The sequence below is a fragment of the Microcaecilia unicolor genome, chromosome 5 (assembly GCF_901765095.1).
Source record: "Microcaecilia unicolor chromosome 5, aMicUni1.1, whole genome shotgun sequence".
Taxonomy (NCBI): Eukaryota; Metazoa; Chordata; class Amphibia; order Gymnophiona; family Siphonopidae; genus Microcaecilia; species Microcaecilia unicolor.
Window position 1 is genome coordinate 46,613,348 of NC_044035.1, and position 24,450 is coordinate 46,637,797.

The following is a 24,450-nucleotide window of genomic DNA, read 5'->3' on the forward strand; positions in this document are numbered from 1 at the left end:
GCTGCACCCTCAATACCAAGCAAGCTCCTTCTTTGTGTCCAGGGAAGAGCACTTTTGTATTGTGTTTGGCACCCACCAATCATTTTATCATGTTGGCGCTTATGTTTTCCACCGCTGCTGAGCTATTGTATTATACTATCACAATCGAGGCAGAGGAGCCCAGGAAATCAGTCACAGAGAAAAATAAGATGCATTTTTAATGATTTGATCTGCTTTCTATTCATTCAAACAAACAAACATTGGGCCCCCTTTTACCAAGCTGTGGCAAAAGGGGGCCTGCGCTGGCATGGGCGTGTGTTTTTAACGTGCGCTGAGGCACCCCCTTCACTACAGTGGGTAAAAGGTAGGTCTTTCCTTTTTTGAAGAAATGGCCATGCAGCAAGTGAAACGCTTGCCACGTGGCCATTTCGGGGGGAAGCCCTTACCTCCACCCACTGAGGTGGCAGTAGGGGCTCCCATGCTAACCTGGCAGTAACTAGGCAGCATGCAGCACTGCCTGATTACTGCCGGGTACACACGGCATGCTAGGGGTGGGAACTATCGCTAGGCTGCTGCAGTAGCCCGGCAGAACTTCCTTTTTAGCGAGCGGTAAGCCCACGTTGGGCTTACCACCACTTTGTAAAAGGGGCCCTCTGAGAGTAAATGTGAACTTTAGCTTTTCTTTTGGTTTGGGGGGTTTAGGTTTTGTCAGGGCTATGTTGTTTTTGGAAGTTATAGTTCTATAACTACATGGGGGGGGGGGGGGGGGGGGGTTGTCTCCATTATCATTCTCCTTTAATACCATTCTTGATATGCCTTATTAAATGTGGGCTGTATTGTTTTTTTTAAGAACTACTTTTTGTGGGGTAATTATTCAAAAGGATTTAATTGTATAGGACGACTCCTACCAGGTTAAATCCTGCTGACTGATCCCAGAGCACATGTTCAGTGGCACTTTACCAGCTGGTGACATCGAATATGTGCTTTGAGTGCCATGGCACTGTCTGGTTAATGCCAGGGCAGCCTGGGGTAGAACTGGGCAGAGCCTGGACTTACCTGATTAACGATGATACTCAGAAAGACAGCAGAAAGACTGTTCTAATTGTATCTGCTTGGAGAAAAACCAGCTCACTGTTTGTTGGCTTTACTTCATATGCTGCTCCAGTGAGTAATCATTTTGATATATTTTCTACTTTGGCACATTAAAGGGACTTTTTATGTAGCTTGGCTGCTATGTGAGATTTTTTATATCTATCTAATTATTTGCATTTTTGTATATTTTTAGTATCAACCAGACAGGGAAATCATTGAATTGCTCCTGCTGGGTATGTAATGCTGGTCTTCCTGTATAACATTTGAGTTGTTGTTGTGAGTTGTTGTTGTATGTTTTATTCCTTTAAAGCTCATCATGTTGCAGGTGGTCTCTGTTGTATGATATTATCTGATGGTCTCTTATGTATTTATCTATTTTACAGTTTGTGTTAAGCCCCGTATGCAAACCTTCAGAGGACGAAACGCGGGCATGTTGGGTGGTTAAAGGAAAATTGTATGCTGTTTTTACTTATCTGCGTAGAATAAATATTGTTACTTCACCACGAGGATCTGCTCTTCTGTTTTGTTAATTTTATCTGGCCTGTTATCTATTTTGAGGAAATCCATGTTTCAATACTCTAAATACCATGGGTATCTAGTTTTAGAACACTTGCTCAGGCGATCTTGATCCCTCTCCTTGATTATTGTAATTCACTATACTATAATATCAGTAAACAGCAGCTGAACTGTTTACAGCTATTGCAGAATTTGGCTGCTCGCTTAAAATTCGGCTGCTCGCTTAATATACGGTTTGGGGAAATATAGTGAAGCTAGCCCTTTATTGCAGGAATTACACTGGTTAAGAATGGAGCCACGCATTAAATTCAAAATCACATATTTAGTTCACAGAAGTGTTTATGGGAAACCTCGACAATGGTGTGTCAACTGTTACCACCTCTGGATACCAGAGGACAGTTGAGGAATTCCAAAAACCTTATATTAGATATACCAATAGTAAAGAACATGAAGCTGAAATTAACATGGGAACGTTCCGTCTCTTTCCAAGGTCCCAAGATCTGGAATTCAATCCCAGTTTCTCTACGGACTATAGCAAATTATATCTCTTTTCATAAAGCTTTAAAAACACATTTATTCTGATTTATTGTAAACCTTTTGTTGCTTTTTGATATTTTAATTCATTTCCAAATATGATATCTTCTTGACTGTAAACCACTTTGAAGTTATGGTTATAAGCGGTATAGAAGTATCTATATAGAATAAATTTTAAACTTTTAAAGTGCACCCTAAAAATTATTGGTAACCAGTGAATTTTTGTGAACACTGGTAAAATGTGGCTGCATGGTTCAAGCCCCAAAGGAGTCTCACAGCCGTGTTATAAATAAACTGACTGCTAGGCAGTTGAACATATAATGAATTACAGTAGTCTATTCTCTATATAATCACAGCCTGTATTGCTGAGTAAAGGTCTTTCAATTCCAAATAGAGCTGCAGCCCACAAATCGTAAGCAAATAAAACAAGGAAGGTCGTACAACAATCTCAATATGTGTCTTCATACTGAGTTCACTATCAAAAATAACCTCTACTATTTTCGATTCGGATTTGAACTAAAAATCAACACCCCCTAACTGTAAAACAGGAACAAAAATATACTTCACTGGGTTCTTAATCCACAGCACCTCTTCTTTTGGGGAATTTAAGTCCAACCAGCATGCTCCTAACCATTCACTCACACTATTCAAGCAATGCTAAAGATGAGTTAAATTTTTATCCCATACTTCTCCTAAACTGCACTGTCCAGGTTGTTGTTTGTATAAAACAAAGTTACTTACCTGTAGCAGATGTTCTCTAAGGACAGCAGGCCAAGTATTCTCACAGCTGGGTGATGTCATCCAACAGAGTGTGGTACGGACGCTGACTAGTGAGACTAAGAACTTTCTAGTAAGAGTCCTGCTATGCATGCACTGGTGCCTTCCTGCCTGCCGTGTGAGCGCAGGACCCTCAGTCATATACAATAGCTAAAGAATTCAACTCCAAGGGGAGGTGGGAGGGTATGTGAGAATATTTGGCCTGCTGTCCTCAGAAAACATCTGCTACAGGTGAGTAATTGCTTTCTCTGAGGACAAGCAGGCCTAGGTATTCAAAAACAACAATGATCAGAGAATAGGGACTCAAAACGTTGCGGCCTGGAAGTCAACTAACCTGAAAATACTAGCTATGAAATTGCAGCCTGGACCTAAACAAAACTGGACCTAGGGAGGAGGAGTTGGATTGAACCAGCTATCATGTTGGGTACCCTGCTCAAGGCAGTAATGAAATGTGAATGTGTGTACTGATGATCACATTGCAGCTTTGCAAATCTCCTCTACGGAGGCTGACCTCAAGTGAACTACTGACTAGTCATGGCTCTGATATTATGAGCTTTGACGTGACCCTCAAGAGTCAGCCTAGCCTGTGCATAAGTAAAGGAGATGCAATCTGCTAGCCAATTGGACATTGTGTGTTTGCAGATTACTACTCCCAACCTGTTTGGGTCAAAAGAAACAAAAAGCTGGATGGATTATCTATGGGCTTCTTCTCCAGATAGAAGGCTGAGGTTTGCTTGCAGTCTAAGGTATGCAGTACACTCTCGCCAGGATGGCCATGTGGTTTTGAGAAAAATGATGACAGGACGATTGATTAAGACGGAACTTCGACACTACCTTAGGAAGGAACTTAGGGTGCGGGCAGAGAACTAATCTATTGTGGTGAAACTTAGTGTAAGGTAGATCAGCTATTAGGGCCTGAAGCTCACTGACTCTGCGAGCTGAAGTGACCGCCACCAAAAACACAACTTTCCAGGTCAAATATTTCAGATGACAGGAATCAAGTGGCTCAAAAGAACTTTCATCAGCTGAGTGAGGACAAAGATGGGATCCTATGACACAGTTAGAGGTCTGACAGGGGACTTTGTCAGGAACAAACCTCTCATAAAGCGAACTAGAGGCTGTACAGAGATGGGCTTACCTTCCACACAGTAATGATAAGCACTGATTGCACTTAGATGAACCCTTACAGAGACAAGCAGCCACAAGAGGCTATGCATCCCCAAACCCATGGAGGAGGGTCTGGACACTATATCAAAAGCATCGTATGTGCCCTTGGCCAGATACTTCCAACACTCCAGCTGCTTACTGGCCAACTGGCTAAGCTCTGTGGCCTGCTCCTGTGAAAGAAATCCGCAAGACTTAGTGTACTGTGGACCAAGGACTTCAAGTAAAGACTCGCTTAGAGCTGGTAGGACTGGATGAGGGAAATAAGTATCAAGGTCTGAAAAGCTTTCCTCCCAAACAAGTCCAGTGTCTGAGCCTCTCTACCTGGGGGCACTGAGGCATCAGTCCTAGCTCCTTTGAGGGCGGATTCAACCACCAGAGAGTGGTGAGGCAGCTGAGGCCTTATCAAATCTGGGAGTCTTCTGCACATGATACCGTGTATCCACCTTCTTAGATGCGACCTGCACTGAGAGGGGAGATTCCCATTTCTTCATCAATGCATCTTTAAGGATAGGGTGCAATGGTACCATGACCCCTTCTTTTTGAGGAGACTCGTAGTCTAGGACAGTTAACATTTATGCCCTAGGCTATTCCTGTCCATCAACAAAACCAGTGAAAGAGAGACCCTCTGGTGAAGATTTATGTCTCTCTTGAGTTGGGAAGGGACCAGAGGGTATCCTCCTCTGAGAAGTAGTGTGGATCCTCCTTTGAGTCCCTTGAACAGTCCCACTCAGACACTTCACCATACTCAAACTTGTCTGAATGAGTCTGTGCCTGCCTCCATGCTCTGAAGAGTGCCAAGGTACAGCCCTATCCTCCAACTCTATGGAAGCTTCCTCCCCCCCAGTGTCCAGAGTGGTACTGTATGTATCGATGTAGATAATGACATCCTTCAAGGGTCGGGCATCGAGGATCTCAGCACAGGCATGGGAAGAATCTGGGGCTGATCCACACCTAGCGCAAGCTTCCTTGATGCCTGAGCAGTTTCCAGCTGCATCATCTGCACCAGCTCCTCCCTGAGCATGGCTCAGAACCTCTCATCGAAGGAAGGCAGGCATCGGTAAAGGTGGGGGAGCCAGGAGAGAGGCAGTCCAAGAAAGCATTGGTGCTGAACCGGTAGCGGGGACCTGACTTCCAGGAGTCTTGTGCTCTGGCACCTCTTCCAAAGAGGGGGAGCACTCCTCCTGGTGTCGGCGCTTCTTGGGTACCGGTGAAGCTGTTGCCCTGGTGCTTCTGGAACCATTTGTCAATGAGGATTGATGCTTGTGCTTCTTGGGCTTCCCAAATTGCTCAGCATTGTGGTCCTTCGGTGTTGAGGATGATATCGAACCCTTATGAGCCCTCGGTCTAGGGTCCGATGCTGACGAGTCCTGGGGTCTGCTCTGTCAAGACAGGTGGAGACCTTCTCAATGCTGGTGCACTACCTGTGGATGTTGACGTCTTGGCAGCCATTGAGGTTGATGCTTCCAGTACCGATGATGATGTATCGGCCTTCAAGGAGCCAAAAGGTTTCTCCTGTTGGACATGCCGTGCTCTCTGTGTCCTCAACTACATTTTTAAACAGAGAGAACAACAGTTAAGCTCATGGTCAGGTCCAAGGCACCCAATGCACCAAGAGTGCAGGCCCATCACAGAAATCACCCGAGTACATTGGGTATAGCTCTGAAGCCACTGGGGGTCTTCTGGTACATTGAGAAAAGAATCACAGCCAAATTAAATGCCTCAATTGTGAACTGAAAAAGGGGTAGCAGTCAAATTGAAGTCGGTGCTCCGGTCTAAATGGGCCTAGCAGCTCGCAAAAAATAAAGGAAACTTTAAGAGCTGAAAAAAACTAGTGAAAATAAAGGTAAATTAAATATGAAAAAGAAGAATAAAAAATACTAGTTGTGAAAAGGATAACTACCCACACGGGAAAGCACTGTAAACGAAAGAGATACATTCACTGAGAGAGAACACAAAATGTCTCCTCTCTGCTCCACGGACAAAACAAGACTGAGGGACACGTGCTCGCCCAGCGGGCGGGAAGGCACCAGTACATGCCCGGTGGAATACTACTAGAAAGTTCTTCATATTGCTAGTCAGCATCCGCACCAGGCTCCATCGGATGACACCACCCAGCTGTGAGAATATGAAGGCCTGTTTGTCCTCAGGTAATTATGAAAACGTAGATTCTGACACAAGGATCAAAGATAAATGTTAAAACATTTTGGGGACAGCAGGGTTCCTGTTAGGAGCCTATTCTATAAAGAAATGCAGGAACCTACTTTCCTTTATAGAATACTAGCCTAATTGGGTATATACTACGGCAGTTGAATGATTAAAAAGTTTAATTGTGATCACTCACAATTAAAATAATTAATATTGAGTTAACTGTAGTACTTTCAGTGTCACCTTTCCATTTTTTTTCACTTTTCCTGACTTCCCATTTGCTCTGCTCCCTATTGTTTTTAATGTTTTGATTCATTCTGTAGGGAAATATCTAGATCAAATGTAAGCGGGATACTTACATTTATGCAGAAGATATAACAATCATCTGGACAATATTTAAAACTATTTAATCGGCCAGGAATGGCTCCTGGCCAGTTAAATAGTGTTTTAGCACCTAACTGCGGATATTCTGCGGGAGATAACCAGTTATATCTGCTGAATATTCATGGTTAGTGGCTAGCCACTATATCATGTGACATAACCGGCTAGGCTTGGATATTCAGCGCCAAACTGGCTATGTTCAGTCGTTAAAATAGGCCGTGTAAATAGCAGGCCTACCTTTAACCGCTAACCAGTTAGCGCTGAATATCTGCTTAACCAGTTAAATCGCCACGGTCAGAAGTGAAACCGGATATTCAATGTCGGTTGCCAGATATGTGGCAACCATTTGGCAAAAGGGCCCCCAAAAGAGGCCTTACCACAGGGATCCCTTGATAATTTTGTTATTGATATGCGCTTCCCATGGGGGGGCGGGTCAGAGGCAGAGAATAGGCGTCTTCTGCACTTATCAGTTAGCGCAGCTATTTCGCCATGTGCTAACTGTTTACTACGCAAGCCCTTACCCCCTACAAAATAGGCGGCAGTAGGATCTCACACACTAATGGGAAAATTAACATGTGGCCATTAATTAAAAAAAAATATATTAGAAAAAAGTGACCATTTTACCCATGTGGAGAAAATGGCCTTAATGTGCAGGATTGACCCGTGTAAGAATGCATTAAGGCCACTTTTTATTGCAGTTTGCTACAAGAGTCCCCATGTAAATTAAGCCAGTATTTGGGACCTGCTGAGCAAAAAGGTACGAAAAGCAGGCACGCGGCCATAATCCTGCAAAATTTCAACCCTACAAATCACACACCCCACTCTAGGTACCTGCATGAGAAACATGAAAAACATCAAAGTTGTGAGTAAAAATTGCATAGTCCCATTGTACTGACCCTACAGTACATAGAACTTTATAAAAAGGAAAGTTGCCCCTCCAAACTTTTACAACTTTTATCTCTGATATTTGTAACCCCACGTTTGGTACCTTTTTCGCTCCACTGCTCACATTTACAGAACTGCACTTAGGTGGAATTTTGGCAGTTATGTGCATTATATGCACATGAAGACCATTATTCTAAACATTTACGCACATAATCAGGATGTAAATTTTAGCACCTATGTTATAGAATTACCTCCACAGTGCACAAAATACAGAAATTTGTGGAAAGAAACAAAGATCACAAGCGTTTTGTGTAAAACACATTCTAACCAAACCATTTTGGCTGTGCACATTCCTAGAAATTTCCGATCCCTGCACTGCACCCTTTGCACTCTGCCAGGAAGAAAAGAGTGAAACCTTCCAGTATTTTGCCCTTGCTGCTGAGGGCCTGCAGTCGTTCCAGCATGGTCCACAGCGGCAAGGGTTGCTGAAAGATCTAAAAAGATCGCTGCTACATCTCAGATACTAGAACTGTTTCTGTTCTGTAAAATTTCTGGAAACTTACTTGATTAGAATCCAAAGAAAATCATAGTTTTCTACTAAGTTGGGTCAATTGTTATGCCATGGCATGTCCCAAAGCTTTCCCAGATAGGCTAAGTTTGAGACTGAGTAATAATTTTTCACTAATCCTATTGTTAATAGAGGCTTCTTTAACAAGGGGCAAACAGTACCATCCTTTGATAAATTTGAAAACACCTCCTCCCTCAGAGCCCCTTTTTCTTAAGCTGCGGTAAAAGGGGGCCTACGCTGGCATCAGTGCGTGTTTTTGACTTGCGCTGAGGCCCCCTTTTACCACAGCAGGTAAAAAGGCTGCCTTTTTTTTAAAGAAATGGCCATGAGGTAAGTGAACTACTTGCCACATGGCCATTTTGGGGGGGGGGGGAGCACTTACCGCCACCTATCGAGGTGTGGGTAAGGGCTTCTGTGCTAACCGGGCAACCTGGAAATGCCCAATTACCGCCGATTAAACAGCAGTGCTACAAAAATATTTTTATAGTGCCAGAAATGGTGTGCACTGGGGGTGGGAACTACCACTGGGTTGCTGCAGTAGCCTGGCGGTAGTTGCGGATTAGCGAGTGGTTAGCCTGCATTGGGCTTACCGCAGTTTAGTAAAAGATCCCCTCAGTGAACTAACTTTTTCAAAAAAAATCAAGCAATTTTGCCTGTACCAAGATGCTTATCCGCATCTCTGATGAAAATTCCTCGAGCTCCTCAAATGACTGAATTGTATTCTCAGACTCTATCCGCCCGATATTCAGCACTATTTAGCCAGCTAGGAACAGCTCTTGGCTGGTTAAATAGCGCTTAACTGGCTATCCACTAATATTCATGCCTTAATTTTCATACAGAAATCAACACTGGGCCTTCAAGACTAGGACAACAGGAGTACTTTATTAGCAGATGACCCGGCACGGGCCGTGTTTCGGCATCAAATGATGCCTGCCTCAGGGGTCAGAGTAGTGATTCTGCAATGTATAAATAATGTAGGTCAAATGCCTCAACACATTCAAGTGTTGTTGCTCAAGATATTCGCTGTAGCGCGAAAAAAGCGGGCTCTGTGGAGGAAGCTTTTGCTAGAGCCCGCTTTTTTTGCGTTACAGCAAATATCTTGAGCAACAACACTTGAATGTGTTGAGGCATTTGACCTACATTATTTATACATTGCAGAATCACTACTCTGACCCCTGAGGCAGGCATCATTTGATGCCGAAACACGGCCCGTGTCGGGTCATCTGCTAATAAAGTACTCCTGTTGTCCTAGTCTTGAAGGGCCAGTGTTGCTTTGTCTGTATACTTTGGTTGTATGCTGTTCTACCCTCTCTATTTGTACCATACAGAAATCAAAGCATATTCTACAACAATGCGCATAACTTAATTGGTTAACTGGCTAATCAGCACTTTTTAATTTCATGTTAATAATGCCAATTAGTACTGATAATTGCTTAATTATCATGTATGTGCACAACTCGCTAAGTGTATTCTGTAACATAGTGCGCGTAAATTCCAAGTCACATAGTTGAAAAGGGGGCATGGTTATGGCTGTGGAATGGCCAGGTCTTGGACATTTTTAAAATCTATGTGCATTATTGTAGAATACACCTGCTCTGTGCCTAATTTAGGCATCAGGATTTACACCAAGTAAAACATAGCCTAAATGGACGCAAACAAATTTGGTCATGTAGAGAGGTGTTTGGCTTATTCTATACACTGTGTGGAAATTTAAGCTTATTCTATAAAATGTAGGTGTACTTTAGAAAATATGCCTAGGCGTATTTTTTTTTACCACACAGATTTTTCAGGCGCCATATATAGAATCTAGCCCATAGTGGCTAACCAGCTATATTGCGTGATGTAGCCAGATGGCCATGAATATTCAGCGGATTGCCAACTAAGTTTGGTGGCCAAATCGGGCTGTCTTCGGCCATTTTAAACTTAACCATCCAGTTCTGAATATTACATAAGCTGGTTACGTTTAAGCCAGCCATAAAAGCTCCTGGATATTCAATGCCAGTCACCAGAAACAGCCCGCCGTTGGATTTCTGGGTTTAGAGCCACATCGGCATTGTATGTACCAGACAAAGGTCCTTTCTCATGTTACAGCTTTATCTCAATACAGGGGGCAAATGTCTCACAATTTATTATCACTTCCTCTGAAGGGGCAGTTTCTTCCAGATCCTTTTTCACCCCTTCAGTAAATCCCATAGTACTTTAAACAAAGCCGTTGTTGGTTTCTTACACAAGCTATTTGGATAGCAAGAATATCTTTCTTAGCTGTATATACCTATGCATTATAAGGCAGATTTTAGATAGCATGTGGAGAGGGGAAAATCACATGACCAAGTCAAGATTTGGAGAATTCTCAAATTATTTTACAAGCGGCTGTGCCAAATGTAGATCCTCTTGTAAACTAGGTGCAGGATCGCAAGTGTAAGTCTCTCCATGTATAGAGGGAGCAGTGATTTAAGGAAGATGAACATGGGGAAAACAAACACATAAGATTAACCATACTGGGTCAGACCAATGGCCCATCTAGCCCAATATCCTGCTTCCAACAGTGGCCAATCTAGGTCAAAAGTACCTGGCAGAAACTCAATTAGTAGCAACATTCCATGCTACCAATCCCGGGGCAAGCAGTGACTTCCCCCGTGTCCATCTCAATAACTGACTATGGATTTTTCCTCCGGGAACTTGTCCAGACCTTTTTTAAACCCAGATGTGTTAACCGCCGTTACCACATTCTACAGCAACGAGTTACAGAGCATAACTATTCTTTTAGTGCAAAAATATTTCCTCCTATATGTTTAAAAACTATTTCCATGTAACTTCATTGAGTATCCCCTGGTCTTTGTACTTTTTGAAAGAGTGAAAAATTGATTCACTTTCACCCATTCTACTCCACTCAGGATTTTATAAACCTCAATCATATCCCCCCCTCGGCCGTTTGTTTTCCAAGCTGAAGAGCCCTAACCTCTTTAGCCTTTCCTCATAGGGGAGGAGTTCCATCCCCTTTATCATTTTGGTCACTCTTCTTTGAACCTTTTCTAATTCCGCTATATCTTTTTTGAGGTGCGGTGACCAGAACTGAATGCAATACACAAGGTGATGGAGCAATACAGAGGCACACAGAAACCTTCCCTCCCCCTCCCCCCACCCACATATAGATGGGATCAGCTTTCTAAAATAGCTGCTTCAACCATAGAGGGCCCCAATTCCAGAGAAGATGGTCCCCCTGGCCCTCCAAGACATCCAGTTCCCTCCATAGGCAACCCTCCCATCAAGCAAGTTTCTTTATGAGACTCCCCTCCCCCCCAGGGTGATCACGAGAGGGGATGCACATTGAGGAGGAGCAGACATCTACATTTAGAGCTGCCCCTTATAGCAGACACTTACACATACATTGGGACAGCTGTAAATGCCTATCTTTTGCCTAACAGACTTGGATTTCTTTTGTGAAATGGAGAATTCACGTCTGTATTGTAGGCCCACCCAAGACCCTCCCTCTTCTTGCCCTACCCATGCCCTCTTGACATCTAAATGTAGTAGGAAATAAGAGGAAATATTTTTCCATTCAATGAATAGTTAAGCTCTGGAATTCATTGCCAGAGGATGTGGTAACAGTGGTTAGCATATCAGGGTTTAAACAAGGTTTGGACAGGTTCATGGAGGAAAAGTCCATAGTCTTCTATAGAGATAGACATGGGAAGCCACTGCCTGCCCTGGGATTGTGTCACGATTCAGGAAAGATGAGGCCTTGGGCTGCAGTTGGGTTAATGCTACTCGGTCAACCCGAAGATTAGCTGGGCCCCGGCTGCCAGCAGGCAAGTCACCTGGGCTAGGCACAGGACAGATAGGACCAGGCACTAGGCTCTGTAGGACTGAAGACAAGGCACAGCTGGTACTAAAGGCATGGCTGGTGATAAGGCTAGGCAAGCAGGTTGTAGGCAAGGCGGGCAAGGCAGGCTGTAGCTAAGGCAGGCAAGGCTAGCTGGAGGTAAGGCAAGGCAGGCAAGGCAAGGCTGGAGACAAGTCAGGCGAGGTAAGACAAGGCAAGCTGAACTGGAGTCAGGCAGGGCGAGCTGGGGATAAGAACCGGTAGGGCCAACTGCATGAGGGATAAGCTGGGCTGAAGACAAACAAGGCAAAGCTGCAATTCAAGAGCAACTCGTTGCAAAGGAAAAGACAGAGTGCCTGGAGCTACCTGAAATACTCTCTAACCCAGAAGTGGAGGCCTTGGTGTCTGTCCTGCGTTTGGGAGCACACTCCTGCCACAACGCCGGCACCAGTCAGCACTAGAAGTGCTGCAGGAGAGTGGGCCACAGCTCAGAGGAGCACCGTGGAGTCAAAGGTGCATCGGGGTGGGGGACACGCCAGAGGTCGCGACTGATTGGTAGCATGGAATGTTGCTACTTTTTGGATTTCCGCCAGGTACTTGTGGTCTGGCAGGATACTGGGCTAGATGGATCATTGATCTGACCCAGTATGGCTATTCTTATGTTCTTATGTAGTAAGACTCCCAGTGAGTAAACGGTCTCTTGTGAAATGCCATTTATACATATTGGTCTCTCAATCTCTGCAAATGTAAATGCTCCCATCTACTCTTAGGGATCCTTCTAAAATATATCCTAAAAAGGTTTCTATACACCATCCTATCTGCTTCCCCATATGATTTCCTCCATTTTTTCTCCATGCACTCCCCCACAACACTTCATAATCTGTAAGGTTTCATTATACCAGTGGATGACTTAACCATTTGACACAGTCTCTCCTGCATCACGGCTAAATGGTTGGTGATGGCCCATACGTCTCATTTCACATCTTTTATTAGATACCAGACCCTCAGGCCCCTGTAGCAAATCAGTTTGCAGACTGTGCACAAACATCTCTGCTGTAAGAGACGACTAAAAGACAAAGCCTTCGTCCCAATTTCTTGAATCATCTAATACACTGAAGGATCAAGAAAGTCAAATAACGATCAGATCATCCCGTTGAAGTAACCTTGGCAATTTACTCACAAGCTTGTTATCACAGCAGCTAAAATAAAATCTAGATCCAATGAATGAATCCCTCACTCCCAACCATCACTCCCCACAAGCACTAAGCCCTGTATTATCTGAACAAATCCTTACAAATCCATAATCTTACCAAAATGCATTGCTAAGCTCCATGATCCAGTGTATATTTAAAACCCCTTTATACTTATTTTGGGGGGGAGATTCAGTTCATGTCTCTTCTTTTGATTTTTTTTTTTAAGTTGACACAAATTTAGCTCATAACACACGTAGGAAAACTTGGACGTAGGGTGCAAGTAATATAAACAGTATTAATGTCAAAATAAGCAATTTATCCTAGTCCAAGCAAAGCCCCCATCATGGAGAGAAAGAAAACTATCCTATATAATAAAACTCACCCTCAACGTTCTGAGGACACTGATGTCAGTGTCACTTCCTTCGGGCACTTCCTTCGGGTTCGAAGGGTTTGTGGTGGTGAAGCCACCGAAATCACTGTCTCTGGGCCCCGCCCTCACATCAAACGTGATGACGTCGAGGGCGGAGCAATGGCGTCAGAGCAAGGGCGGAGCAATGGCATCAGTGGCTTCACGACTCTGGCGTCACAGAGCGAGGGCGGAGCAATGGCATCAGTGGCTTCACGACTCTGGCGTCACAGAGCGAGGGCGGAGCAATGGCGTCAGTGGCTTCACGACTCAGGAGATGAAGGTGGCATGTGTTGACGAGGTGCGGAGCAATGGCGGTCAGTGGCTTCACAACGCCGAAGGGGTGGGTAGGGAGGGGGGTTCGGGAGGAAAACCTTACTAGCGCCCGTTTTATTTGCTCCAGAAACGGGCATGTTTTACTAGTTAATACATAAGAAAAAAGGCTAATAAGAAAGTACACCTGCTATACCACTATCCCTCCAAATTCTAGAAAGGGAAAAGGAATGGGGTTGAGATTTGGGAGCTCATTTTTGAAATAGAAAAATGTCCAAAAAATTGGCACAAACGATAGAAGCAAGCAAGCAAGATTGTTCCTAACCTACGTCGCCTACTAGTGTTGTTCAAGAGCCTACTCCTCCTACTCCCCCTTTCCTCAGACACAAACGATAAAAGGACATTTTTTTTTGTCCAGAACGTCCAAATTACTATTTTTGAAAATATTTTTAAGATGTTTGTCTACGCAGTTCATCTGCTATATGTCCAAATCACAAGGAGGTGTGTTGGGGGCATGTTAGGGTAGGATTTGGGTGCTCTCAAAACTTGGGCATTTTTCTGTCATAACGGAGCAAAGCAAAAACGTCCAGGCCAAAAGTTAGACATTTTGGTATAGGCCTGTTTCAATCACAACTAAGTCACAAAAAGATGCCATAAATGATCAAATGACCACTGGAAAGATTAAGGCATAACCCCCCTTATTACCCCAGTGGTCACTGATGCCTTCCCACCCACAAAGTAATACATACCAGCCTCTATGACAGCTTCAGATGTTATGGCCAGTCCTAGTAGAGCAGCAAACAGGTCCCTGGAGTAGCCTAGCGGTCGGTGCAGTGTACTGTAGAGAAAGGGACCCAGGCCCGTATCCCACTCTAACTGTTACACTTGTGATGTAATGTGTGAGCCCTCCAAAACCTACTGTACCCACATACTGGTGGCACCTACAGACATGAGGGCTACTGTAGTGGTGTGCAGTTGGGTACAGAATGTTTTTGGTGGATTTTGTAGGGCTCCCCATACAATATAAGGGGGGTAAGGGTGAGATGTGTACCTGGGACCTTTTATGTGAAGTCCACTGCAGTCCTCCCCCTAGGGTGCCCCACTACTCTGCTGGGATGTCTGTGTGGCCAGTCTACTGAGAATGCTGCCCCCCCCCCCCCCCCCCAATTCATCCCAATGGCTTGTTTTTGTGCGTTTTTCCCTTGGACATTTTTTTTTAAGTGGTCACAAAAGTAAAATGCACCAAGCACAAAATGGCTAGAAAATGGCTAGGAAACGGCCCCCTCCCACCTTGACGTTTGGCTACGCCCCTGTTCTATAAAAGCCATTCTGCGCAGAATACTGGCTTAGCATGGATCTTCCTGGTGCTTATCGTTGGGTGCCGTTTACTGACTCTACCCTATAGAACCTGCATCGCCTCTATGCCTCCTCTGTAGTAGCTCATGACAAGTTATATTCAGGTACGCTAGGTATTTCCCTGTCCTCAAAGAGCTTATGGGTCAATATTCAGAAGCACTTATCCAGATAGGAGTACAGAGTACTCAGATAAATGCCAACGGCCAGGACTATCCAGAGATTTTCAGCGGTACTGGAAATCGTTACTGACTACCCTGGCACTATCTGGATAGTTGTCTGGTTAGCAATGATATTCAGACTATTACCTTGAATAACTATCTGGATAAAGGTAGAGCAGAAAGATTGTTGTCCTAACTGAGGCCCTTTTACTAAAGGGCATTAAGCCTTTAACTCGCAGTTAGCACACACAAGCAGGCTACTGCACGACCTGTTAAAGCATTTTGCGGTAATTGGTCTGTTTGTGCACACTAACCAGTGTGTTATGTATTTTTTAGAAATATTTTTTGGAGGGTCATTTCATGGGCGGAGAGTGCACGTTCCTGCATAATCCAGCTAGTGCGTTCTGATTGGCATATGCTAACTGGATAATACAGAGTTAACGCGGGTGCACCTGGTAAGTGCTCCTGTGTTAACTGTATGCAGGTGCCATGCACTAATGACATTAGCGCATGATCTGCATTACACTATTTTTTAAAAAGCTCCCCATAAGTGCTGCGTTAAATCTGGGCTTAGCACATGGGAAAGTCCCATGTTCCACCCAGATTTCACCAGGCTTTAGTGAAAAGGTTCCTTTATCTGGTGAGCTATCCAAACAGTGGTTTGAATATCATTACTATCCAAATAGTATTGCCATTCACTGCCCAGCCACAATCCAGGTACCAGTATAAGATACCTGAATTTGTTTCACCACCGCTTAAAAAAAAAAAGCACCAATGGCAGTGGCCGAATACCTACCTGTTATAATCTAAGGGGCCCTTTTACTAAACTGCTTATTAGATGCTAATGCGGGCCTAATGCAGCTTAATTTATTTGAAAATCTATTTATTGGTGCCAAGATTAAACAATAAATCTAATATGTGGACTTCATAAAGTTTTAACATAAATGCAAAAGGCGGAGGCTATATGGCTTCATCTAATCATTTCAATAGTTGCCCAGTGCCATAAGATTTTCAAACATTCATAATGTACTATCTTCCCTTCTATCCATTAACTGTTGAATTTCCTTCAATTTTACTAGTTGATTCAAGTTTCCATTCAACTCATCAATTAACATAACTAAAGGACCTCAGTAGCACAATGTATGCTATAGCAGCGCTTCGTTTGTCAGAAGACTCCCAAATTTCATGCTGGCGTGCTTAAGATTGACTTGACCCTGACGCAGCTTTTGCGAAACATGTTGGTCACATTGAATAATGGGTTTCATTGTTAACATCAAACTGCTATCAACTAGTAAAATCGAAGGAAATTCAACAGATTATTAGATGAAGATTAAACAACATACAGAAACAACATTATATCTGAAACAACAACAACAATAAAACGATCATAACAGATATGACATGTATACACTGAACAGAAAGCACCACTACATTTATAGATTACTCCCCATCCCCTAGAAAAAAGAACCCTCCCACCCCTCTTCTCCCCTCCCTACAAAAACCCCTATCCAGGTCCCTACATGCGGCCAACCCAAACAAAACATAGGTGGAAGCCTGTACTCTTATGACCTCCAACCCACTAATAGACAAGGCCAGGGCTGCCGAGAGGGGGGGACAGGGGGGACAAAAGTCCCCGGGCCTCCGGGGGGGGGGGGGGGCCCGGCGCCGCTGCAGTCCAGCCCGCCCTCCGTAGCTCCCGGAACTAACCTGAAGTGCCTTCACGTTCGCATCGCAGCAAGCAGCAGCAGCAGGGCAGGCCACTCCTTCCTTCCGTGTCCCGCCCTCGCCTGATGTAACGTCCGCGAGGGCGGGGCACAAAAGGAAGGAGAGGTCTGCCCTGCTGATGCTGCTGCTGCGATGCGAACGTGAAGACGCTTCAGGTTAGTTCAGAGGGCCTGGCAGCGGGTGGATGGGGGCCCAGCGACTTCGGGTGGGCAGGGGCGCGACACGACCTCGGGTGGAGGGGGGCCCGGTGACTTCGGGTGGGGGGGCGGGGCGTGACGCAACCTCGGGTGGGGGGGCCCGGGTGGTCTTGTCCCGGGCCCGGCCCCGGCTCTCGGCGGCCCTGGACAGGGCCAGTCTTAGCAACTGCGGGGGCCCTGTGTATACCAGTTCGGTGGGGCCCTCCGTCCTGCCTGTAAAAATTGACACGTGTATGTACATTTGATGATTATTTCACAAACCCTATCTGATGTAATGACAAACTAAAATTAAATTAAAGTTTTGAAGTCACCTCAATAAGGCCAACACACAATCTCTCCATTGCAAAACACTAAGCACAAACTCGTGCAGAAACACACTCAGAACCTTACTATACTATACCATAACAGCACTAACTCTCAGGACGTAAATAGAAACAATGTTAGCTGTGAAAAAGCAGCACTGTAAATATTACATAATACCCTAAAACCCCAATACACTAGCTAGTGAGAAAAATAGAACAAACGGGACTGCTACAGATCTCTGCACAAAAACTGCATGTTAGCCAAGCAGAATAACGCACCTTACTCACACATGCGAAACACAGAGTATCAACAAATATGAAACAAGGAATCACAGACCAGTAATAGAGATACAAAGGCAAAAATCTGAACTGGAAAACAAGGAGTCAGACTCTGCATATAGAGAAATACTAGAGAAACAGAAATGGAAATACAAAATATCAGAGATGCATGTTTTCCAAAGTTTGACGTTCCAATAGATAAATTCAAAAATAAACAATCTTTTCTACCTTTGTAGTCTGAGCATTTTATTTTTACATTTGATTCGGTCCGTGTCTCTTCTGCTTTTCCTGGATCTCCTGTCCATTTCACATTTCTTCTCTCTCCATGTCTGCCATCCATCTTCTCTCTGCATCCCATCTGTCTTGTCCATCATTTCTCCTCTGTGTTCTTGTTTAGCATCTGCCTAGTCTATTTTACTACTACTACTACTACTACTATTTAGCATTTCTATAGCGCTACAAGGCATACGCAGCAGCGCTGCACAAAAATAGAAGAAAGACAGTCCCTGCTCGAAGAGCTTACAATCTAATAGACACTCTCTATGTATCAGTCTTCTAATTTTTTTTCTAGGGTGGCTTTTCCATTTTTTTCTCCTTGTCTTCTTCCTTTTCTTCTCTACATCTGTCTGGCACTGATCTTTCATTTTATGCCTTTACCCCCCCCCCCCCCCCCCCCCCGACACACACACTTTCCTCTCACCCACATTTATCTCAGGGGCGTAGCCAGACAACAGATTTTAGGTGGGCCTAGGCAAGAAGTGGGTGGGCACCAAGTGTTCTCCCCCACCACCACCACCAAAAAAACATCTTAGGTAGTGGGAAAACGCTTCTTTCCACCTTGGCAGTCTGCAGCAGGCATGCACTGAAAACTGAGCATGTGCAGGTGCCAGTATCGTGGAGAGTACCATTTTTGTTAACATAAGGTAAAACTCTTCAGCTGGTGGAGCTTAGGATCCCCACCAGCTACTGCTAAATGTGTGCTACTGTTGGGTGGGCCTGAGCCCTAAGAGGGTGGGCCCTGACCCACCCAGGCCCACCTGTGGCTACGCCACTGATTTATCTACTGGCTTTTACCATCTCCCTCTCAATCCATTTCCAGCACTCCCATTGCATCCTCTGTCTCTTCCTCACCCAGTCTCCTAAACCCATCCCCTATATTTCATCCATTTCTTTAGTCCCCTATTCCCATCCTCTGTACTCACTCCCTTAGCCCTCATCTACCCTCCACTGCATCTCATCACCCTATCAGTCCCTGTCTCTCCTTCCTTTCCTTGCCTCCAAAGCCATTCTGTTATGCTATACCCAATAGCCTCTCTTTCATCATCTTTTTAACCCCATTTCCACTCTCACTCAACCCCTTCAGAGACCCATCCCCTTCCTCCCATACCCTAGTACCCCCATTCCATTTTGATGCCTCTGATCCTCTCCAGTCTTCCAGGTCATTCACATTATGTCTCAACCTTTCCTTACATCATCCCCTTTTCTTGCCCCTCTTCTCATATGCCTCATTTCACACCCTCACAACCCATCAATATATCCCCCCTCATATCTAAAATCACCAAGTATTCACTACCCCCTCGAATTCCCACTCCATCTCCCCTATCTGTAATTTCCTGCCCTGTTCCTCTTCCTTTCCCCTCCACTACACACTGCCTAACCCCATCCTCTTCCACTCTGTCCCCCTCCCCTCTACCCATACCTCATCTATCTCCTGCTCCTTCCCCCACTCCACCTATCTCCTGCTCCTTCCTCCTCTCCATACCCCCTAACCCCCATCCATTTCCTACTCCTTCCCCTCACACCTCCTAGCCCCATCTTCTACTCTGTTCCCCTCCTCTGGCATCTCTCTCCTTCCCTTCCCTACCCCCAGTCTGGCATCAATCTTCTGCCCTTTTCTCCCCTCCCATCCCCCCATGGTTTGGCATCTCTTTCATTCCCTTCCCCTCCCCCTTCACAGTCTGGCATCTCTCTCCTTCCCTTCACCCCTCTCTGTGCTCTGGCACCTATCGCCTTCCCTTCTCCTTTCCACCTCACCCTACAGTCTGGCATCAATGTCCTTCTGGCATCTATCCCCTTCCCTATCCCACCCCACCTTCTGACATCAATGTCCTTCCCTTCCACTTCACTCCTTACCCAGTCTGTCATCTCTCTGATTTCATCCTCCCTTCCCCCATGGTCTATCTCCCCCTCTCCCCCCCCCCCCCCCCCCCACACACAGTCTGGCATATCTGTCCTTCCCTCCTTCCCACTCCTGGTGATGTGGTGGTTCTCTTCCCCCCCCCCCAATCGGCAGGTATAGCATACCTTGCTTCCTCCACCCCTCATCCTGCGGGATCTGGTACTATTCTCTCCCTTCCCGTTCCCCGCTCCCTGCATTGCTGCCCTAATTTAATCTTCTGTGCCACTGCCCACCAGCTGCATTAGTGAAGTAAGCAGACTTCCTTCAGCAGCCCTGGAAGCTTTCCCTCTGCTACAACTTCCTGTCCTGCTGTCATGTCCCCTACCTCAACGCAAGCGGCGTCCTCGGGCTGTGCAGGGTCCTGGCAACACACACACTTGACTGGCTCAGCCTTGAGCCATGTCTGTGTACTTCTTCTCTGGCTGCAGGCTCCTTGATTGCCTTGCTCTCATGCACCTGTGTTGACTTTCTCTCTGCCTACCTGACCTATGGAAGCTCTCTTCTTCAGCTGGTTCCTGTCTACGTCAGAAAGCCTGCACTATTTCTGGGACGCTTTCCCTCTGCCTCATTGCTTCAGCTTCTACTTGGGTAAGCGTTTCTCTTCAGTGTATTCTTCTATTTGCTGCCTTCCTGTAAAGACCCTGCTTGTACCTGGTTTACTCTTCTGTTTGCTGCCTGCTTGTAAAACCCTGCTTGGACCTGGTTACTCTCTTGCCTGCTGCCTGCTTGTAAGACCCTGCTTGGACCTGGTTACCCTCTTGTCTGCTGCCTGCCTGAATATCCTGCCTGAACCTGGTTACTTTCTTGTCTGCTGCCTGCCTGAATATCCTGCCTGGACCTGGCTACTCTCTTGTCTGCTGCCTGCCTGGATATCCTGCCTAGACCTGGCTACTCTCTTGTCTACTGCCTGCCTGGATATCCTGCCTGGACCTTGTTACTCTCTTTTCTGCTGCCTGCCTGAATATCTTGCCTGAACCTGGTGACTCCCGGGTCAGTTACCCGCCTGTATACCTGCCTGGACCCAAGACACTCCTTAGCCTACTGACTGTCATTCTGTTGTGACCCGCTCCTGAACTTCTTCCTTCTGCTCTCCTCTGGCTGGTCTCTCTGGGTGCCCCTTTCCTGGCCTCTTTGTGTAAGTCCTGTCAGCCGCCCGCACCTGAAGCTCAGCTCCAGGGGAACGGCGGTCACCACAGGTGAACTTCGGGGTTGCTCGGCTGCCAAGCAGAATCCGGGGCTGAAGTTCTCATACCTTGGATCACTGCTCAGCACAGGGACTCACAAAGCTGACAGTAAGCCGAAGCCATGAGTTCGCCGAACAAACCCAATCTGTCGGACCTGGCTCAGGTTCTCCAGCAACAACAGGTCCAGTTAAACCCACTCTCCGGAGTTTTACAGGATGTGTGTTCTCAGATATCCACTCCCCAGTCTCAACGCCAATCCCCTGCTGCCTCGCCTGGGTCCGTTGTTCCTACTCCAAGGTTGCAGCTGCCCAAGCCTCCTCGGTTTGACGGAACCCCCTTGGCTTGTAGAGGATTCTTGAACCAGTGCCTTATGCTCTTCGAGATGCAACCCGGGGCCTTTTCCTCTGGCAAGCTCAGGATTGTCTATATCATTTCTCTGCTCTCTTGACCTGCCCTGGCGTGGGCCTCTCCCCCTCTGGGAGCAGCGAGACCCACTCCTCACCGACCTAGGGGAGTTTCTTTGTCACTTCAGATTAGTCTTCGACGTGCCGGGGCATCCCTCCTCAGCAGCCGGGGAACTCTTATGGATCCAACAAGGCAGCTGTTCCGTAGGAGTCTATGCGGTATGCTTTCGCACCTTAGCCTCTGAATTAAGACAGAACCAAGAGGCCCTCACCACCATTTTTTGGCAAGGGTTAAATGAACAAATTAAGGATCAGTTGGCAGGCCAGGAACTCCCTACTTCTTTGGACGCCCTCATCACCCTTTGCTTCCGTATCGACATCCGGTTCCAAGAGAGGTCGCAGGAATGCTCTGCGCAGCACCCATCACAGAGGCCATCTCCTTAGATGTCACATCCAACTTCTCCTAAAGTAGCGGCTGGCTCCCCTTCTGGAGGTTTGGAAGAACCGATGGTTATCGGACGGCATCGTCTCACGGAGCAGGAGAGGACTCACCATCAACTCAATCGACTGTTTGTATTGTGGCCAAGCGGGCCATTTCGTAAAATCTTGTCCGAACAAATCAGGAAATGCAGAGACCCGGGGCCTTTGAAGGGGGTGGCTCAAGGTCGTTCCTCGCCCCTTCCAGATAATCTAGTCTCCATCCCTATTTTTCTACGATGGAAGGAAAATTGTATTAGTACTATAGCCCTGATTGACTCTGGGGCAGGAGGGAATTTTGTGGACGCCAGCCTCTTAGCTCAACTTGGGAATCCTTCGATCCCCTGTAAACCCAAGTTGCAGGTAACCTCCATTCAAGGCCTAGCTCTGCCCCACGCCATTACTCAGGTTACACAACCATTACAGATACAAGTCGAAATACTACACCAAGAAGAGATTCAACTTTTGGTTCTTCCCCAGGCCATCCATCCTGCCATTTTGGGCCTACCCTGGTTGCGGCAGCACACACCCATTATCAATTGGACCACAGGTGATATTGGCAGCTGGGGCTCCCAATGCTTTTCTTCATGTCTTTCGCCAGTGGATCCCCCTAGGAAAACTATTTCGGCCTTCCCTGGGATCCTCCATCCCTGTGAGGTTTGTCTTCCAGTGGAATATCAAGACTTTGAGGATGTCTTTAATGCCCAGGAGGCAGAATCTCTCCCTCCTCATCACCCGTTTGACTGCCCTATTGAGCTACTCTCAGGCAAGACCCACCCCGGGGCAGATTTTATACACTTCTCTTGGGAGGAGTCAAAGGCCATGCGGAAATACATCCAAGAGAACCTCCAAAAGGGCTTCATCAGACCTTCCTCCTCTCCTGCAGAGGCCGGGTTTTTCTTTGTAACTAAGAAGGACGGCTCTTTGCGACCCTGTATTGACTACCAGGGTCTTAACAAAATTACCATTACAAACCGATATCCGCTTCCCCTTATTCCGGAATTATTCAACCGTCTGCAGGGAGCTTCAATTTTTACCAAACTGGATCTTCGAGGCACCTATAACCTGGTCCGAATCCGGCATGGAGACGAGTGGAAGACTGCTTTCAATACCCACGAGGGACATTCTGAATACCTTGTTATGCCTTTTGGCCTCTACAACGCTTTCAGTCTTCCAAGATTTCATTAATTTCATTTTTCAGGATCTCCTGTATGCTTCAGTTATTGTTTATCTGGATGACATTCTGGTGTTCTCTTTCTCTGCTCAAGATCACCCCTATCATGTACGCATCATTCTCCACCTCAGAGATCATCGTCTCTTCGCCAAGCTAGAGAAATGCTCATTCCACCAACAGTCTAATCCATTTCTAGGATATATTGAGAGGCATAATCGAACGAGAACGCCCATCTGCATGGGCGTCTATGTCCGAAAACGGGTACGTGAAGAACCGGGACAGACCGTATTTTCGAAAAAAAATGGGTGTCCATCTTTTGTTTCGAAAATACGGTTTGGACAGAGCAAATGCCATGGATTTGGTCCTTTCTGAGCTGGGTGTTTTTTTTTTTTTTTTTTGCGATAATGGAAAATAAAAACGTCCACTCAGAAACGTCCTAATCCAAGCCATTTGGTCGTGGGAGGGACAAATGTACAACACTGCCATAGCTCTTAGGGGTGAAGGGGGCAACTACATGTGGGTACAGTGGGTTTCAGAGGCCTCCCATTTACCACCACAAGTGTAACAGATGGGGGGGGGGGGGGGGGATGGGCCTGGGTCTGCCTGCCTGAAGTGCACTGCAGTACCCACTAAAAGTGCTCCAGGGACAGGGCTTGTTGTTGCTGTATAACCTTGGCACACCAGTTGACACCTGAAGACTAATCTCGCTGAAAACGTCCTTTATTTGAATAAGCACGTTTACTCACAGTTAACTGCAGATTGTGCCCCACTGGCAACGAGTCTCGCAGTAGGTCCGAGCTGGCAGAATGGTGTACAATGCCCTCTTTCAGCAGCATTCAAGGTAAGAACTAAGTGCTATAACGTGGCTAACACATGAACAGGATCTAAAACTGGCTTACAAAAATGGCCACTACCTCATGGACTACCGGAAACAAAACAGGGCACACTCTGACCCAGTAAGCAGAGGGAAAAGCACCATGGGAGTAGAGCCTACCAACTACCAACATCGTGAGCATTTAACACAAGCTAGTGGAATCACGGAGCCCAATACCCTACACCCACCACAATGCATTGCTGATGTGACTCTGCAGTGCCCTTAACAGAAAATGTGTCACACTCACCCGAGACCCACATCAGAACCAGGGAAAGGCTGTCAAAGCATAGAACACATTCTGCTGTCATGGAGGTGGGTACGGCATTTGAGGCTGGCATACAGGCTGGCAAAAAGTTTGTAAAGTGGGGGTTTTTTGGTGGGAGGGGGTTAGTGACCACTGAG

General features: G+C 46.0%; 1 protein-coding gene across 1 annotated transcript in view; it reads right to left on the minus strand.

Moving 5' to 3' along the window:
- The window catches only part of FGF8 (fibroblast growth factor 8), a 69,907-nt gene that overhangs the window by 28,407 nt on the left and 17,050 nt on the right, over positions 1 to 24,450 (minus strand).